Source organism: Vicia villosa, linkage group LG1 (assembly GCF_029867415.1).
Source record: "Vicia villosa cultivar HV-30 ecotype Madison, WI linkage group LG1, Vvil1.0, whole genome shotgun sequence".
In the NCBI taxonomy this organism is placed as follows: domain Eukaryota; kingdom Viridiplantae; phylum Streptophyta; class Magnoliopsida; order Fabales; family Fabaceae; genus Vicia; species Vicia villosa.
Window position 1 is genome coordinate 87,101,536 of NC_081180.1, and position 16,427 is coordinate 87,117,962.

A 16,427-nucleotide genomic window follows, 5' to 3' on the forward strand; every position below is an offset into this window, starting at 1 on the left:
ACGAGGATAGCGATTTGACTGGGTAAGAGCTATACACCGGGATAAGCACTATTGAACGCACACGATACAAAACATGCAACGGTTATTTAGTTTCAGTGTTTAAAACATAGAAAAAAGGAAAACAGCTGTCACGATCTTAATGGCTAACATCGTTTCACGAGGATAGCGATTTGATTGGGTAAGAGCTATTCACCGGGATAAGCACTATTGAACGCACACAATTCAAAACATCCAACGGTTATTTAGTTTTAGAGTTTAAAACATTGAAAAAAGGAAAACAGCTGTCACGATCTCATTGGCTAACATCATTTCACGAGGATAGTGATTTGATTGGGTAAGAACTATTCACCGGGTGTTAGCTGAAGATTTCGTTTTGTAGTATTTGTCCTTCGAAGAAGTAGAAAATCGAAGGAAAGATGGTTACTGATGGCCATCCCTTAAAAATAAAAGAATGGCTACTGATGGTCATACTTCGAGAGTAAAGATTTCTAAGTTCGCTATGAAGATAATGAATACTGAAAGCTAGTGAAAAGTATGTGTCTTTGGGGACTTAGACAAAATTTATAAATATATTCAAGTATTACTACTTAGCGTGTTTTTCGTAGTGTTTGTTTAATACACTGCCACACGTCGAAGACGGACTCAGGCGGGAAGATTTGAAATTCGAAGACGGTTTCGTAACTGTCCAAGTAACAGATGGCGTCGCTAGAAGTTCTTATGAGAAACGTGGCAGCAGATTAGTGTAGGACCGTTAAGGTCGAAACTAGTATAAATAGGAGTCTTAATGTTAGGATTCTGTGTGTTCATTTTGTACAAATCACTCACATATTTACTCAAGTATCAAGCGTTAAGAGAAAGAGTTCGCTGAGAAAATGTACGTATGACACCACCACTTTAATACATGTGTATTATCTTTTGTTTTTAAATATCTTCCAGAATTACTGCATTTCGTTTACTTCTTGCCATTTACATTTCTGTATCTTTACTTTAATGTCATTTACTTTCGAATTACTTTCATATTATTTACTTTCAAAGTCTTTAACGTTTCTGCAGTTTAAGATTCTTTACGTTTTAATAGTCCTTTTAATTTCATATGTTATGTTACTTATCTTTTCGTTGAAGTCACATTTATATATAACAAAGTGATTGTCAAGACTATTTGTTCTTTAATCGAACAACGCTTATTGAAGAAGACAAATCATGAATATGGTTCGAATGAACATTGATAACAATCTTCTTGACTATGTGTCCTAGGATCAATCTAGTCGATCCTGCGAGTAACCAAATCATATTTATTATAGTTTGGAAGACTAGCGGTTGTTTACCGGAAATCACCGTAAACAAATTGGCACGCCTAGTGGGACAGTGTCAAGCAGATTGTTTTAATCAATTGCTTTATTTTTGTCTAGACAATATCAAGATCTTGTATGAACCTTAGGAACGGTAAATTAAAGAACAGTGCACAACCGATTCCCAAACGAAGGTACAACAAGAAAATGGTCGTTACGGCCAGTGCAGGGGGTGATCGAGATCCCCCACAAGGTTCGGGATCAGGAGCGGCAAATTCGACTTCTACTCAAGGAACACAAGATGCAACGGGTCCAAATGGATCGAGACCTGCAGATAATTCCCAGGCTTTGCCTGAAAATAATACAGGGCTTTCAGGGACTATTCCAGTTTCAGTGTCGACAACCGCACCCTCATCCACAAGCGCAGAGGACGTATTGTTTGCCTCGACAAATGCTGCAAATAATTTGTCTGGTCAAGGCACGAATTCCGCCTTCGAATGGAGACCAAATAGTTCATATGGAATGCCATACCCATATGGAACAGGCGTACGAGGGGCAGGATCTATATATGCCCCAACTAACAATGCGACATTTTCACCGAATGTTAGTTCAGTGGGTCGAAGTGCACATAACACTGGTTTTTCTACCCAGGTGCCCCACTTTACCACAAATAACCAAGCAGCATTTCGACAAGAAATGGATGCAAGCAACCATGATATGGTAGGGGTTTTGGCCAGAGAATTGACTTCAGTTTTAAGCCCACTAATGGTAAATGTTACTACTACAAATAGAGAAAACATGGAGACTTTCCAAAAGATATCATCTCAAATGAATCGAATGGCGGAATTCATGAGAATAACACCACCTAAAAGGAAAGACAAACAGCCTTCGAATCAAGAAGAGAGGCCCATTTTGGAACGTGTACAAGATATAGTTCCGTCATCTAGGACAGCCACTAGGGATGTAGGCCCCTCACGAAGAACAGAGATGTTCGAAGGAACTCCAGTAATTAACTTAGAAGCTTCAAATCAAAAAGCCGTCCCCGTTCGACAAGAAACGGAGGAGGAGCGACCCAGATTAGGGATTGTGGGTAGGAACGAACACCCAGATGAGGTTGTTCAAAGAGTCAGAAGAGAAAATCTGGCTGAAGAAAATAACTTAACTGCCATGATAGAAAGGGTTATGGCCAATAATGGCCTTAGTACTGGACTTAGACGCCCAAACTATACATCCCCTATATCAGATTATATCATGCAGACAGAATTGCCTAGGGGCACTAAGGTACCCAAATTTACAAAATTTTCAGGCGAAACTAATGAGTCAACGGTGGAACATATTGCTAGATATTTGACAGAAGCAGGAGACTTAGCGGGAAACGAGGATTTAAGGATCAAATATTTCCCTAGTTCGTTGACAAAGAATGCCTTCATTTGGTTTACTACTTTGGCACCAAATTCGATAGATGCATGGGCATACTTGGAAAGGCTTTTTCATGAGCAATTCTACATGGGTCAAACTAAGATAAGTTTGAAAGAATTGGCCAGTGTTAAAAGAAAATTCACAGAAACAATTGATGATTATTTAAATAGGTTTCGTTTGTTGAAATCAAGGTGTTTTACAACAGTCCCAGAGCATGAACTTGTCGAAATGGCTGCAGGTGGTCTAGATTATTCAATAAGAAAGAAACTAGATACCCAATACCTTAGGGACATGGCCCAATTAGCAGACAGGGTTCGACAAGTCGAACGCCTGAAGGCAGAAAAAGTTAGGGCGAATAAAAGTTATAAGAAAGAAAGAGTAGCGTACGTCGAAGCCGAGGACGCTGATGATGAGTCTTTCAATGACTCATATAGCCCTGAAGAAGTCGAAATAGACTTGGCTGAATTGAAAGAAGCGCCACCTTACGCCTGCAAATTGCTAAATCCTGCAAACGGAAAAAACCCAGTAGAAAACGATAAGAATGATAGGTTCCCTAAGAAAACTTATACGTTCGACATTACCAAGTGTGATGAAATATTTGATTTATTGGTAAAAGATGGCCAAATGATACTACCTCCAAATTCAAAAATTCCTCCGTTGGAACAACGGAAGAAAAGAGGTTTTTGTAAATATCATGGGTTTTTAGGCCATAAAACTTCTCAATATTTTCTTTTCAGGGATCTAATTCAAAATGCTCTCAATGATGGAAGGTTGAAGTTTGCTGACAAGACCAAGAGTCATATGAGGGTCGATACCAATCCCCTGAACATTGCTGACGCTAGCCTCTGCGAGGTAGAAGATATCAACATGGTGGAGGCATCTGAAGTTGAAGTTGTGGAGACTAAAGCAATGTTCAATGGAAAGCAGGCTACTGAAAGCCTAAAAGGTGAAATAGTCTTCAACACTGTTGTTGAAGAATCTTCCAAGACAGAAATAACTGAAGCATCGAAGGAAGAAAACAGTGAGGCCACCGAAGACCTCAGGATGAAATTCCAGAAAATCCAGATCTCTGAAGTTCCTCCAGCAGCGGTTAACATGGTCAGCGCCAGACGACCAGTGTCTGAATTTGGCGAACTAGAGACATGGCTGACGAGGCAAAATAGGGGCATCGAAGTTCCTCCAAGAACCGAAAGCCTCAAAGAATATCTCTGGAATTGCCACGAGAGAAATGGTGGTAAGCAATGGATGTGTCCAAGGTGTTCGATCATGCTGAATCGAAGGGTCGAAGCCAACTTCGAAAGGGTTCGACGCGAAAGGTGGGAACACCCAGGAAGAGAGCCAAATCCCCTACTACAACTGTACCCAAAGATGGAGGAAAGCTTGGTAGGATTTTTGGTCAGATGCCACAAAGAAAACACTGAAGTTGCTCTCTGCCCAAGATGTGGGGCAGTCTATGATGAAATGCTAGCACGATCACTCAAACGTGTGTATTGCTACATGAGTCAAGAAACTCAGGGGTTGCGTCCTAACCTGTACGGTTTCGACATATGGACTCCAACAAAGAGGCCTGATAGCCCACACCCCAGAACTCGAAGGGTAACTTTCAGAATCCCTGCAGATGCGCCAAGGGATAGGTGGGTGCAAGCTAATGCAAGAACCAACAAATGGCGAAGTTGGGACCAAGGTGGTAAAACTGCAATGGCATATAGGAAACAATTTCAAAGACCAAATCGAGAGGCGTATCGATTGGAGAATTATAAAGGAAAAAATCCTATGTCTCGGTCCCAGTGGAGAAGGCATCAGAGAATAAAAAAGGCTCAGAAGGAATACAGGCCAAGAGAAGCTGGAGAATCTAGTAGCAACCAAGTCCCATACCAGGGGGCAAAGTCAAACAAACCTCCGGTGGAACGCAGATTATTCGAAGCTGAAAAACTCTTGGATGAAGAAGAAAAGATGCGTTCAAATTCCTGGAAAGAAGAGGATAGAATGACAAATGATTTTGATTCTGATGGAGTGTCATCTATAAACTTGAATTGCAATGTTGTTTCCGTACTCCCTCACGAGTTTAATCAGGAAACTGAAGTGGAAGACTGTGAAGAGGCTGATATCGAAGAAATGACAAAACACAAACCTGTGTGTTACTATGTTCTGAATAATGGTGCAGTAGAAGAACAGAATGCTTTCTTCGAAAGGCCTGATGAGGGTATGCGAAATCATTTGAAGCCACTCTATATCAGGGTTAAGATTGAGAACGTTGGCATTAATAAAGTCCTAGTTGATGGGGGAGCAGCGGTGAACCTAATGCCTCAATACATGCTAAAAAGAATTGGTATGTTCGATACGGATATAAGGCCACATAACATGGTTTTATCTAACTACGAGGGCAAAATAGGACAAACACTGGGAGTTGTTCAAGTCAATTTGACAGTAGGCTCAGTTACCAGGCCAACCATGTTCATGGTTATACCAGCAAAGGCAAACTACAACCTTTTGCTTGGTAGGGAATGGATTCATGGGGTAGCAGCTGTGCCCTCAACAATGCATCAGAGGGTGACAATTTGGAGAGAAGATGGTATAGTGGAGAATATCGAAGGTGATCAGAGTTACTACATGGCTGAAGTCAACCAGGTGAACAAAACCAACTTCGATAGGAACCTGGCAAACATAGGCCCTTGTCATGCTGCAGAAGAGATGTATACCTCAAATAAAAATGCATTGTACTATTTAACGTTACACCCAAATGGATTCCAATGGGATAGAGAGATCATGGATGGTCCACCAGATACAGCACCATTGGGGAATTATCCGACAGTACGGCCAACAGGCTGGGACGATGACATTAATCATGTCTGAGTCTTCGTTCTTCGAAAAGATTTCGGCCTATGTGGCCGAGAACAAAAGGAAGGCGGCTCTCGAAGCCGAACTATCAAATACAAAGATAGATGCAGTTCTAACCAAAGAAGGAATAACATAATTGGAGATACGTACGAGTTTCGAACTCCCTGAACACACGGCTCCAGACGAAGAGATCATAAGAGAAGAACCAAACCAAAGGTTGGATGCAATATACGACGAGGAACCTTTGGGATTCGAAAAAGACCCAATGGCGTCGAATATAAAGATGTTGGCCCAAGATCCACTTGAAGAAGTAAATCTTGGAGACAATGATCAAAAAAGGATAACGTATATCAGCGCGAAACTAGAACCAGAATTGAAAGCAACGGTCATCAAAATGCTGAAAGAAAACAGAGATTGTTTTGCTTGGGACTATGATGAGATGCCTGGTCTAGGAAGGGATTTAGTCGAACTAAAATTACCAATAAAAGAAGGGAAGAAGCCCATAAAGCAAACTCCCAGAAGATTCGCGCCAAAGATTCACTCGAAGATTAAAACAGAGGTCGAAAGACTCTTACGGTGCAAATTTATCCAAACTACAAGGTGTGTTGAGTGGATTGCTAATATAGTACCTGTAATTAAAAAGAATGGCTCATTAAGAGTATGCATAGACTTTCGTGACCTTAATGCAGCTACTCCTTGATCGCGACTTTGCGTGTCTATTAGTCGGGATAACTGCAAGTGCACAGTCGTGTCGTGTAGTTTTAAAAGATATCGAATCCACAGGGACTATAAATCGACCTACCGTTATCTAAAGTTACTATGTAAAGCTAAGGCTAATGATATTTGGGTTTTTTTTATAAATGGGGAAACTAAAATCCTAAATCTAGATAAAATATAATAACAAACGGATATCAGTATGTATTTCATCTAACTTAGGTGATCCGAAGGTCCATTGGCTATGGTGTTAATTCAATTAAAGATCTTTATTAATTCTATTGATTAAAAGTCCTCCTCTCAAACTGTCGCTCTGTTGATTTAGACTACTATCCTAACTCGTAATGTACGCTTTCGCCATCCCATTAGATTTAGAAAAGCTTTTTGAAAACAACATAGTTAATAAAATGCTTGTTTTATGAAGTCGTTATCTATTTAAATCTCCTAATCTCAAACTCTCGCTCTGTTGACTCGGAACATGCTAATATCCCTAACGTACGCTTTCGCCATCCCGCGCGGGTTTAAAAACACTTTTTGAAAATAAATAAGTTCTAATTAGTTCTAATACGCTTTCGCCATCCTTAAAACTAATGTCCTATGTCTACTATCCAGTTAAAGATCTCAAACTTTCGCTCTATTGATTTTAACCTTTGACCGTCTTAACCCCTCAAACTTTCGCTCTATTGGTTTTAAGACTTACTAATTAAATTAGACATACAAACCAAAAACAAGTGACATTTAATAAAACATAATTAAGCCAATTTATTTCGGATCCCTACGGTTAAATTACTTTACATACCCACATCTAAATAAATTAGCCAGACATATTAATATGGTTAAACATGCATAAATAAATTCGGTTCATAATATTAGGCATATTAATTGGCATATAATATATCATGCAATAAATATAAATAAAGGCGGTAAATAATAAACCTGAATAAAATTAATCTGGAATAAATCTTTAGATCTTCAAGTACTCGAACCTCCACCACAAATCGGTTGGATTGTTCTTCGATAAATTCTTCTAATGCTGGAAATAAAATACTGGAATAAAAATAATACGAAAGCTTAAAACTAAAATGTTGATCCTTGCTGAAAAACTCGGACACTGGAAACTGAAGTATCAGTCTCCTTTTATAGCTGAGCATAGGCAGTTTCGTTCCGTGAATATAGCACCTTCTGACGCAGATTTGGGAGACGCACGTCTCCACTTCTTCAGGAAGACTAGGCAAACAGACTTGAGACGTGCGTCTCAAGTGGAGCTTTTTTAGGGAGGGTTGGAGACGGGCGTCTCCATTTGTGACGTGGTCATTTGTGGGCTTTGGGCCTTTGGAGACGGGGGTCTCCAACTTTGGAGATGGGCATCTCAACTTTGGAGACGGGGGTCTCAGTTTGGAGACGGGGGTCTCCATTTGGAGACGGGGGTCTCCATTTGGAGATGGGCATCTCCCTCTATCTTCGTGGATTGGGCTTGCATCTTTTCACAATTGGGTCTTCTTTGCACCCCTTTCTTACTTCAGCACCCCTTTTTCATCTTTTAAGCATAAATAGTAGTGGATTTAGCTCCATTTCTTCTCCTTTTCACAAATAGTCCTCAAAACGAACATAAAACCTAAAACAATGAAAATACCAGCATAATACCAACATAAAGCAACATAATTAAGATAAAATAGGGAAATAATTGATATAAATCGAGCCAAATAAACGATACATTTTCGTGTTATCAAATACCCCCACACTTAAACCATTGCTTGTCCTCAAGCAATCAACCACACGGTAAAAAGAAAATGATTAAGCAAGTTTCGAGACAAGGGCATGACACGACTCCTAATCATATTTATGTTAGGCAAATGTTACATCGATAGGTAATAGATATCAACACCAAGGATACCGTAACGACACAATGTTCAAAAACTCCCTCCTTATACAAACCAATTCGAATTATGCCATTATAACTCAACCTATATCTCTCGTTTTTCCTTTCACTCTTTTCATTCAAGCGCAATCACATTAAGCCCGTTATCCGTACACGCACATAGTAGGGAAATCGGTTAGCGACTATGATCCTTTTCTTTTCTTTAGCACGGGGTTCTGGTTTTTTTTAAATGGCGAAGCCCCATCTTTCCCAACAGCGGTTGCGGGGGATCGGACCGTAGTCCACCCTACCAAGCCCAGTACCAGTGACCTCTAGGCCAACAAACAGTGGGTGCTAATTATTAAATCCTTATATGCGTAACAACCGTTGGGCTAAATGACCGGGTGAGGGTCACCTAACTTAGAGGGTTATTTTTTTTCAATCAAATCATTTATCTATTAAAAACAGGATCATTCACTTATATTCATCGACTCCCTACGTAGTTTGTGCTTAAGATGGTGCCGACTGCTAATATAAACTACTTAAGAGCTACTTTGAAAACTTGAGCCTAAGGTCTCGGCATAATGGGTACTCAAATTGATATCACATAATTAGGGGGTTTAGGGTGTCAGGACGGTATCGATGTTGTTAAAACATCTCCAAGTTTTTCTAACAATGCCTAAAGTGTGACAACCTCTATACTTTCAGAGTGTGTATGCCATGCGTCAAAATTCAAATTTTTGATGGAGGTTGAAATTTTTTAAATTTTGGGGAAATTTGATAAACAACAGAAAATCATATATAAAGACTTGACAACATAACTAGAAAACAATAAAGCAATAAATGAAAGCGGTAAAGCTTCTCCCCCACACTTAAACCAAACATTGTCCTCAATGTTTCGATCTAAGGTGGAGAAGAAAAGACAGAACCTATATGGATGCTACCGGCGTTCCATCACGACCAAATCCACTCCGCGTCCGGAGGAAATACCTTCTCCTATCATACTCATCAATTGTGTCACCACCAGCAGCAACACTCGTAGGAATGCGCGTGGAGACCTGCTCATCTTTGAGACGATCGTCTATAGATTTTTCGCCTAGATATGGTTGAGACGTGACAAGCGATCCATACTTTTATTTTCTGCAAATTCAAACAATAAAAGAAAAACATTAAACTGAAAACTCGTGGGTTGCCTCCCACGCAGCGCTTTGTTTAACGTCGATAGCTCGACGGTTTAAGAGTGCAAGCACTCAAGGTGGTTCTCTCGAGAATGACTCCTTGGTTGAACTTTTAGCAAACCTCGTTTTCCATGGCCACTTATCAAGCCATCTCACATATCCCTCACCTTTTCTTTTCTTTCTTCTGTGGGGTGGTTCATTCTTTTGAAATCGTGGTGGCGGTTCTGGATCGATCCTAAGTATCAGCTTTTCAAGTTCGGGCTTAGTGATATTATCCACCACCTCAAAGATTAACCTTACCCTCTTATCACTAATGATATCCTTAGTTTCATGGTCGTCTAAATTTCTCTTTTTATGCAAGACTTCAAATAAGGGTGCATTAGTGTTGATATTTTCTGATACCTTCACATACATTATGGATTTGGAGTCTACCTTAGCTTCCATAAAACTTTGCGGGAAAGAAATCGGTGGGGTATAGGGAAAAGGAATAATAATAGGTGCTTCCCTCTCTACCTCTTCTACAACCTCCCTTTCAGTTTGTGTTGGTGGATTTTTGTCAATCTCCACTCTTTTCTCACTAGAACTCTTCTCAACCACATCATCACTCTTCTCAATCTCATAATCACTCTCCTCAATCTCATTATCACTCTCCTCAGGAATTTCAATTTGTTCTTCACTAATGGTTGTTTCCATATACTCCTCAAGTAAGTGTCCTAGCGACTTTTGTTCAAGTTGGGAGATTTGAGTTTCTAATGCCATGTTGTGAGTTGCGAGGGACTCAACCATAGTGGTCAGTTGCCTAAGGGTTTCATTGTTTTGAAGACTTTGTTTGATAAACTCTTGGTTTTGGACGGTTTGTGTCTCTACAAAGTTCTCCATCATGGCTTCTAATCTAGAGTGAGTTAGCGTCTCGTCGAGATCCTCCATTGATGTTTCAAAGCTAAAATTATGGGATTCTTGAGGTTCTTCAAAGGGAGCTAGCGTTGCATTTTTTGTTTCCTCAAAGTGCTTCGTCATCATAGATTCTAGCCTAGAGAGAGTTTGTGCTTCAATGAATTCCTCCATTATGATTTCGAGGTTGGATTTAGGATAATCTTTAGACTCCTCAAAATGTTGGGCATGGTGATCGTAGAGGAAATCTGGTTGATGATAATTTTGCGTTGCATTGGAATCCTCTATTAATGCTTCGAGGTTAGAATTATAGGAATCTTGTGGTTCCTCGAAGTAGGTAAGCATCGCATTTTTTATTTCCACAAAGTTCCTTGTCATCATAGATGTTTCATTAAAATTTTCCATTATTATTTCGAGGTCAGATTTACGGGATTCTGGTGACTCCTCAAAATATTGGTTGTGGTGATCGTAGAGGAAATTCGGTTGAGGATAGGTTTGGTTGGAATAAAATTCTTGTGGTTCCTCAAAATGTTGGGATTGGTGATTGTAAAGGGAATTCGGTTGAGGATAAGCTAGTGTCGAATTGTAATCCCCAATTAATGTTTCGAGGTTTGGATTGTAGGTTTCTTGTGGTTCCTCGAAATGTTGAGATTTGGAGTTGCAGAGGTAATTTGGGTGAGAATGAATTGGTGGCGCAGAATTGAAATTCTCCAATAGTATTTCGAGATCGGATTTATAGGATCCAGATGATTCCTCGAAATACTGGGAGTGGGGGTTATAGAAAAAGTTTGGGTGATACATAGTAGTAAATGAAAAGAAAGAAAATGCCTTAGTCTCTACGGTGTAACAGCGAGTTACGATATCGACTTGAATAGTCCCCGGCAACGGCGCCAAAAACTTGATCGCGACTTTGCGTGTCTATTAGTCGGGATAACTGCAAGTGCACAGTCGTGTCGTGTAGTTTTAAAAGATATCGAATCCACAGGGACTATAAATCGACCTACCGTTATCTAAAGTTACTATGTAAAGCTAAGGCTAATGATATTTGGGTTTTTTTTATAAATGGGGAAACTAAAATCCTAAATCTAGATAAAATATAATAACAAACGGATATCAGTATGTATTTCATCTAACTTAGGTGATCCGAAGGTCCATTGGCTATGGTGTTAATTCAATTAAAGATCTTTATTAATTCTATTGATTAAAAGTCCTCCTCTCAAACTGTCGCTCTGTTGATTTAGACTACTATCCTAACTCGTAATGTACGCTTTCGCCATCCCATTAGATTTAGAAAAGCTTTTTGAAAACAACATAGTTAATAAAATGCTTGTTTTATGAAGTCGTTATCTATTTAAATCTCCTAATCTCAAACTCTCGCTCTGTTGACTCGGAACATGCTAATATCCCTAACGTACGCTTTCGCCATCCCGCGCGGGTTTAAAAACACTTTTTGAAAATAAATAAGTTCTAATTAGTTCTAATACGCTTTCGCCATCCTTAAAACTAATGTCCTATGTCTACTATCCAGTTAAAGATCTCAAACTTTCGCTCTATTGATTTTAACCTTTGACCGTCTTAACCCCTCAAACTTTCGCTCTATTGGTTTTAAGACTTACTAATTAAATTAGACATACAAACCAAAAACAAGTGACATTTAATAAAACATAATTAAGCCAATTTATTTCGGATCCCTACGGTTAAATTACTTTACATACCGACATCTAAATAAATTAGCCAGACATATTAATATGGTTAAACATGCATAAATAAATTCGGTTCATAATATTAGGCATATTAATTGGCATATAATATATCATGCAATAAATATAAATAAAGGCGGTAAATAATAAACCTGAATAAAATTAATCTGGAATAAATCTTTAGATCTTCAAGTACTCGAACCTCCACCACAAATCGGTTGGATTGTTCTTCGATAAATTCTTCTAATGCTGGAAATAAAATACTGGAATAAAAATAATACGAAAGCTTAAAACTAAAATGTTGATCCTTGCTGAAAAACTCGGACACTGGAAACTGAAGTATCAGTCTCCTTTTATAGCTGAGCATAGGCAGTTTCGTTCCGTGAATATAGCACCTTCTGACGCAGACTTGGGAGACGCACGTCTCCACTTCTTCAGGAAGACTAGGCAAACAGACTTGAGACGTGCGTCTCAAGTGGAGCTTTTTTAGGGAGGGTTGGAGACGGGCGTCTCCATTTGTGACGTGGTCATTTGTGGGCTTTGGGCCTTTGGAGACGGGGGTCTCCAACTTTGGAGATGGGCATCTCAACTTTGGAGACGGGGGTCTCAGTTTGGAGACGGGGGTCTCCATTTGGAGACGGGGGTCTCCATTTGGAGATGGGCATCTCCCTCTATCTTCGTGGATTGGGCTTGCATCTTTTCACAATTGGGTCTTCTTTGCACCCCTTTCTTACTTCAGCACCCCTTTTTCATCTTTTAAGCATAAATAGTAGTGGATTTAGCTCCATTTCTTCTCCTTTTCACAAATAGTCCTCAAAACGAACATAAAACCTAAAACAATGAAAATACCAGCATAATACCAACATAAAGCAACATAATTAAGATAAAATAGGGAAATAATTGATATAAATCGAGCCAAATAAACGATACATTTTCGTGTTATCACTCCTAAAGACGAGTATCCCATGCCTGTAGCAGAAATGCTAGTAGACTCAGCCGCAGGTTTTGAGTATTTGAGCATGTTGGATGGATATTCGGGATACAATCAAATTTTTATAGCAGAAGATGATGTATCCAAGACAGCATTTCGTTGCCCAGGGGCAATAGGCACTTACGAATGGGTTGTGATGCCTTTTGGTTTGAAAAACGCTGGGGCAACTTATCAAAGAGCAATGAATTCTATATTTCATGACTTTATAGAAACATTCATGCAAGTGTATATAGATGACATTGTGGTAAAATCTACCTCGGGTATGAGTCATCTCGATCATCTGAGCCAATCATTCGAAAGAATGAGGAAATATGGCTTGAAGATGAACCCCCTTAAATGTGCTTTCTTTGTGCAGGCAGGTGATTTCTTGGGGTTCGTAGTCCACAAAAAAGGGATAGAAATTAACCAGAACAAGACGAAAGCCATTAGGGAAACCAAGTCCCCATCCACGAAGAAAGAACTACAATCATTATTGGGTAAGATAAATTTCTTAAGGAGATTTATCTCTAACTTGAGTGGACGCACGCAAGCTTTCTCACCTCTACTTCGGCTTAAGCAAGGAAAATTCGAATGGCGTGTTGAACATCAGGAAGCTTTCGATCAGATAAAGCAATACTTGACTTGTCCACCAATTCTGTCTCCCCCAAATGGGAAGAAGCACATGCGCCTATACATTTCAGCATCAGATAAAACAATAGGCAGCATGCTTGCCCAGGAGGATGAGAATGGCATCGAGAGAGCCATTTATTACTTAAGTAGAGTACTCAATGATGCAGAGACTAGATATACTGATATAGAAAAACTCTGCCTTTGTTTGTATTTCTCCTGTATCAAACTTAAGTATTATATAAAGCCAGTTGATGTTTACGTTTCATCTCATTGTGATGTTATTAAACATATGTTATCTAAGCCAATACTACATAGTCGAATTGGCAAGTGGGCTTTGGCCCTTACTGAATATTCATTAATATTTCAGCCTCTCAAGGCAATAAAAGGTCAGATTGTGTCAGACTTCATTGTCGACCATGCGGTGGTTGAGAATCATCAGCATTATGTGGACTTAAAACCTTGGAAGTTATACTTTGATGGTTCAACGCATAGAGAGGGTACTGGGGTTGGAATGTTGATAATTTCTCCTGATGGAATTCCAACAAAGCTCAAGTTTAAAATCGAAGGTCCATTGTGCTCCAACAATGAAGCTGAATACGAAGCATTAATTGCTGGACTTGAGGCTTTGTTAGAATTGGGGGCAACCAGAGTCGAAATTAAAGGAGACTCCGAATTGGTCATCAAACAATTGACAAAGGAGTACAAGTGTATCAAAGAGAATTTGATCATGTATTTTGTCATTGCAAATAGGCTACTCAAGAAATTCGAATATGTGGAATTAAAACACGTATCGAGGGTGAATAACCAGGAAGCAAACGACTTGGCACAATTAGCTTCAGGATATAAAGTATCAAAAGAAAAGTTGGAAGAATTGATTGAAGTAAGAGGAAGAGCAATGTTTGCTAAACTTTCGCCAAGTGATCTAGAGAACTCACAATTGGGTTATGCCAACAAAGAACAATTCGAAGTACTGAATATAGACTCGTTGGCAGACACAGATTGGAGGAGTCCAATTATTAACTACCTAAAAAACCCTTCGACGGATACAGACAGGAAAATCAAGTATAGAGCATTGTCATATTTTCTGATGGGAAATGAATTGTTCAAGAAAACTCCTGAAGGGGTATTGTTGAAATGTTTGGGTGAAGCAGAAGCATATTTGGCTCTGTCGAACGTACATAGTGGGGCATGTGGTGCACATCAAGCAGGGCACAAAATGAAATGGCTCTTGTTTCGTTATGGGATGTATTGGCCTTCGATGTTAAAAGATTGCATAGAGTTTGCGAAAGGGTGCCAAGAACATGCAGGTATCCAACACGCTCCAGCAAACGAATTAAGTACGATAGTAAAACCATGGCCTTTCAGGGGATGGGCATTAGATTTGATTGGAGAAATTCACCCCAAGTCATCTAAAGGTCAAAGGTACATTTTGGTAGGAATAGACTATTTCACAAAATGGGTCGAAGCAATACCACTGGCAAATGTGGATCAAGAGGCTGTGATTGAGTTTATTCAGAAACACATTATATATAGGTTTGGAATCCCATAAAGTATAACAACTGATCAGGGATCAGTCTTTACTGGACGAAAAATGCAAGACTTTGCCAGAGAAATAGGTTTCAAGTTATTTACTTCTACACCTTATTACGCTCAAGCAAATGGACAGGTTGAAGCAGCAAACAAAATAATAATTGGCCTTATTAAGAAACATGTGGGAAAGAAACCTAAGAACTGGCATAAGACTTTAGATCAAGCACTCTGGGCTTGTCGGACATCTCCAAAAGAAGCTACAAATACAACTCCTTTCCAGTTGACGTTTGGACATGATGCAGTACTCCCAATTGAGATATGTTTGCAATCGGTAAGAATACAAAGACAAGCAGACATTCCTCCCAATGTATACTGGGAGTTAATGATGAATGAGTTAGTAGATTTGGACGAAGACAGACTTCGAGCACTGGAAATGATAAAAAGGCAAAAGGAAAGAGTGTCCAGAGCATATAATAAAAAGGTGAAACGTAAAACTTTTGTTAATAATGACTTAGTTTGGAAAGTTATTTTACCTATAGATCGAAAGAATCAGGCACTTGGTAAATGGTCCCCACATTGGGAAGGACCCTTTCGAATCTTGAAAGTATTCTCGAACAATGCTTACGAAATTGAAGAATTAGCAGAAGATCGTAGGATCTTAAGAGTAAACGGGAAATATTTGAAGAGATATAAACCAAGTATGTACGAAGTAAGGATTGCAAAAACGTAGATACTCAGGGTACTACGAAAAGCCAAAATGGTCAGACATGTGTCAAAACATATACGCTACGTTGATCAAAATGGCTTTGCGATCAGAATAAGTTTTAAATGGAAGGAAAAGAGTCTAAGGAGACACCAAAAATATTTTTCATTTAAAAACATAGAAGTACATGCATTACAAAGGATCCAAAGAACAGGATCCAAGATTACAAAAAAAAAAAGAAGAAGAAAAAAAAAAGAAGGCATATAAATAAAAAAAAAAAAAAAACCTAAGGAAAAAACTAGCTAGTTGATCCTTTGGTCCAAGCCTTCCAAGGACAGCACAGGCGAAGGTTCAGCTTCGAACATATCCCTGGCTCCAGAATCACGCATCCGCCTCACTACACCTTTCTTCAGGAAAATGTAACTGAGGAGTCTCCCGTAGGGAAGACAAGTCACACTCCCTCGACGGTCAACACCGATAGAGACAGCTTTAACAAGTCCTTTAAAGATCATTAAAGGAATGTTAATTTTCCTCCCTCGAAGACCACAGAGGATAAACTCCAAGTCTTCAACCATGATGTTGTTTTCATCGATCCGCCGAGGTTGGAAGTTCCCCACGAGCATCTGGTGCCAGATCCTGATGACTTTGGCACTGAAGCGATCATTGTCCATAAGAGTTCTCAACATGAGATGAGTAGTCATGCTGAA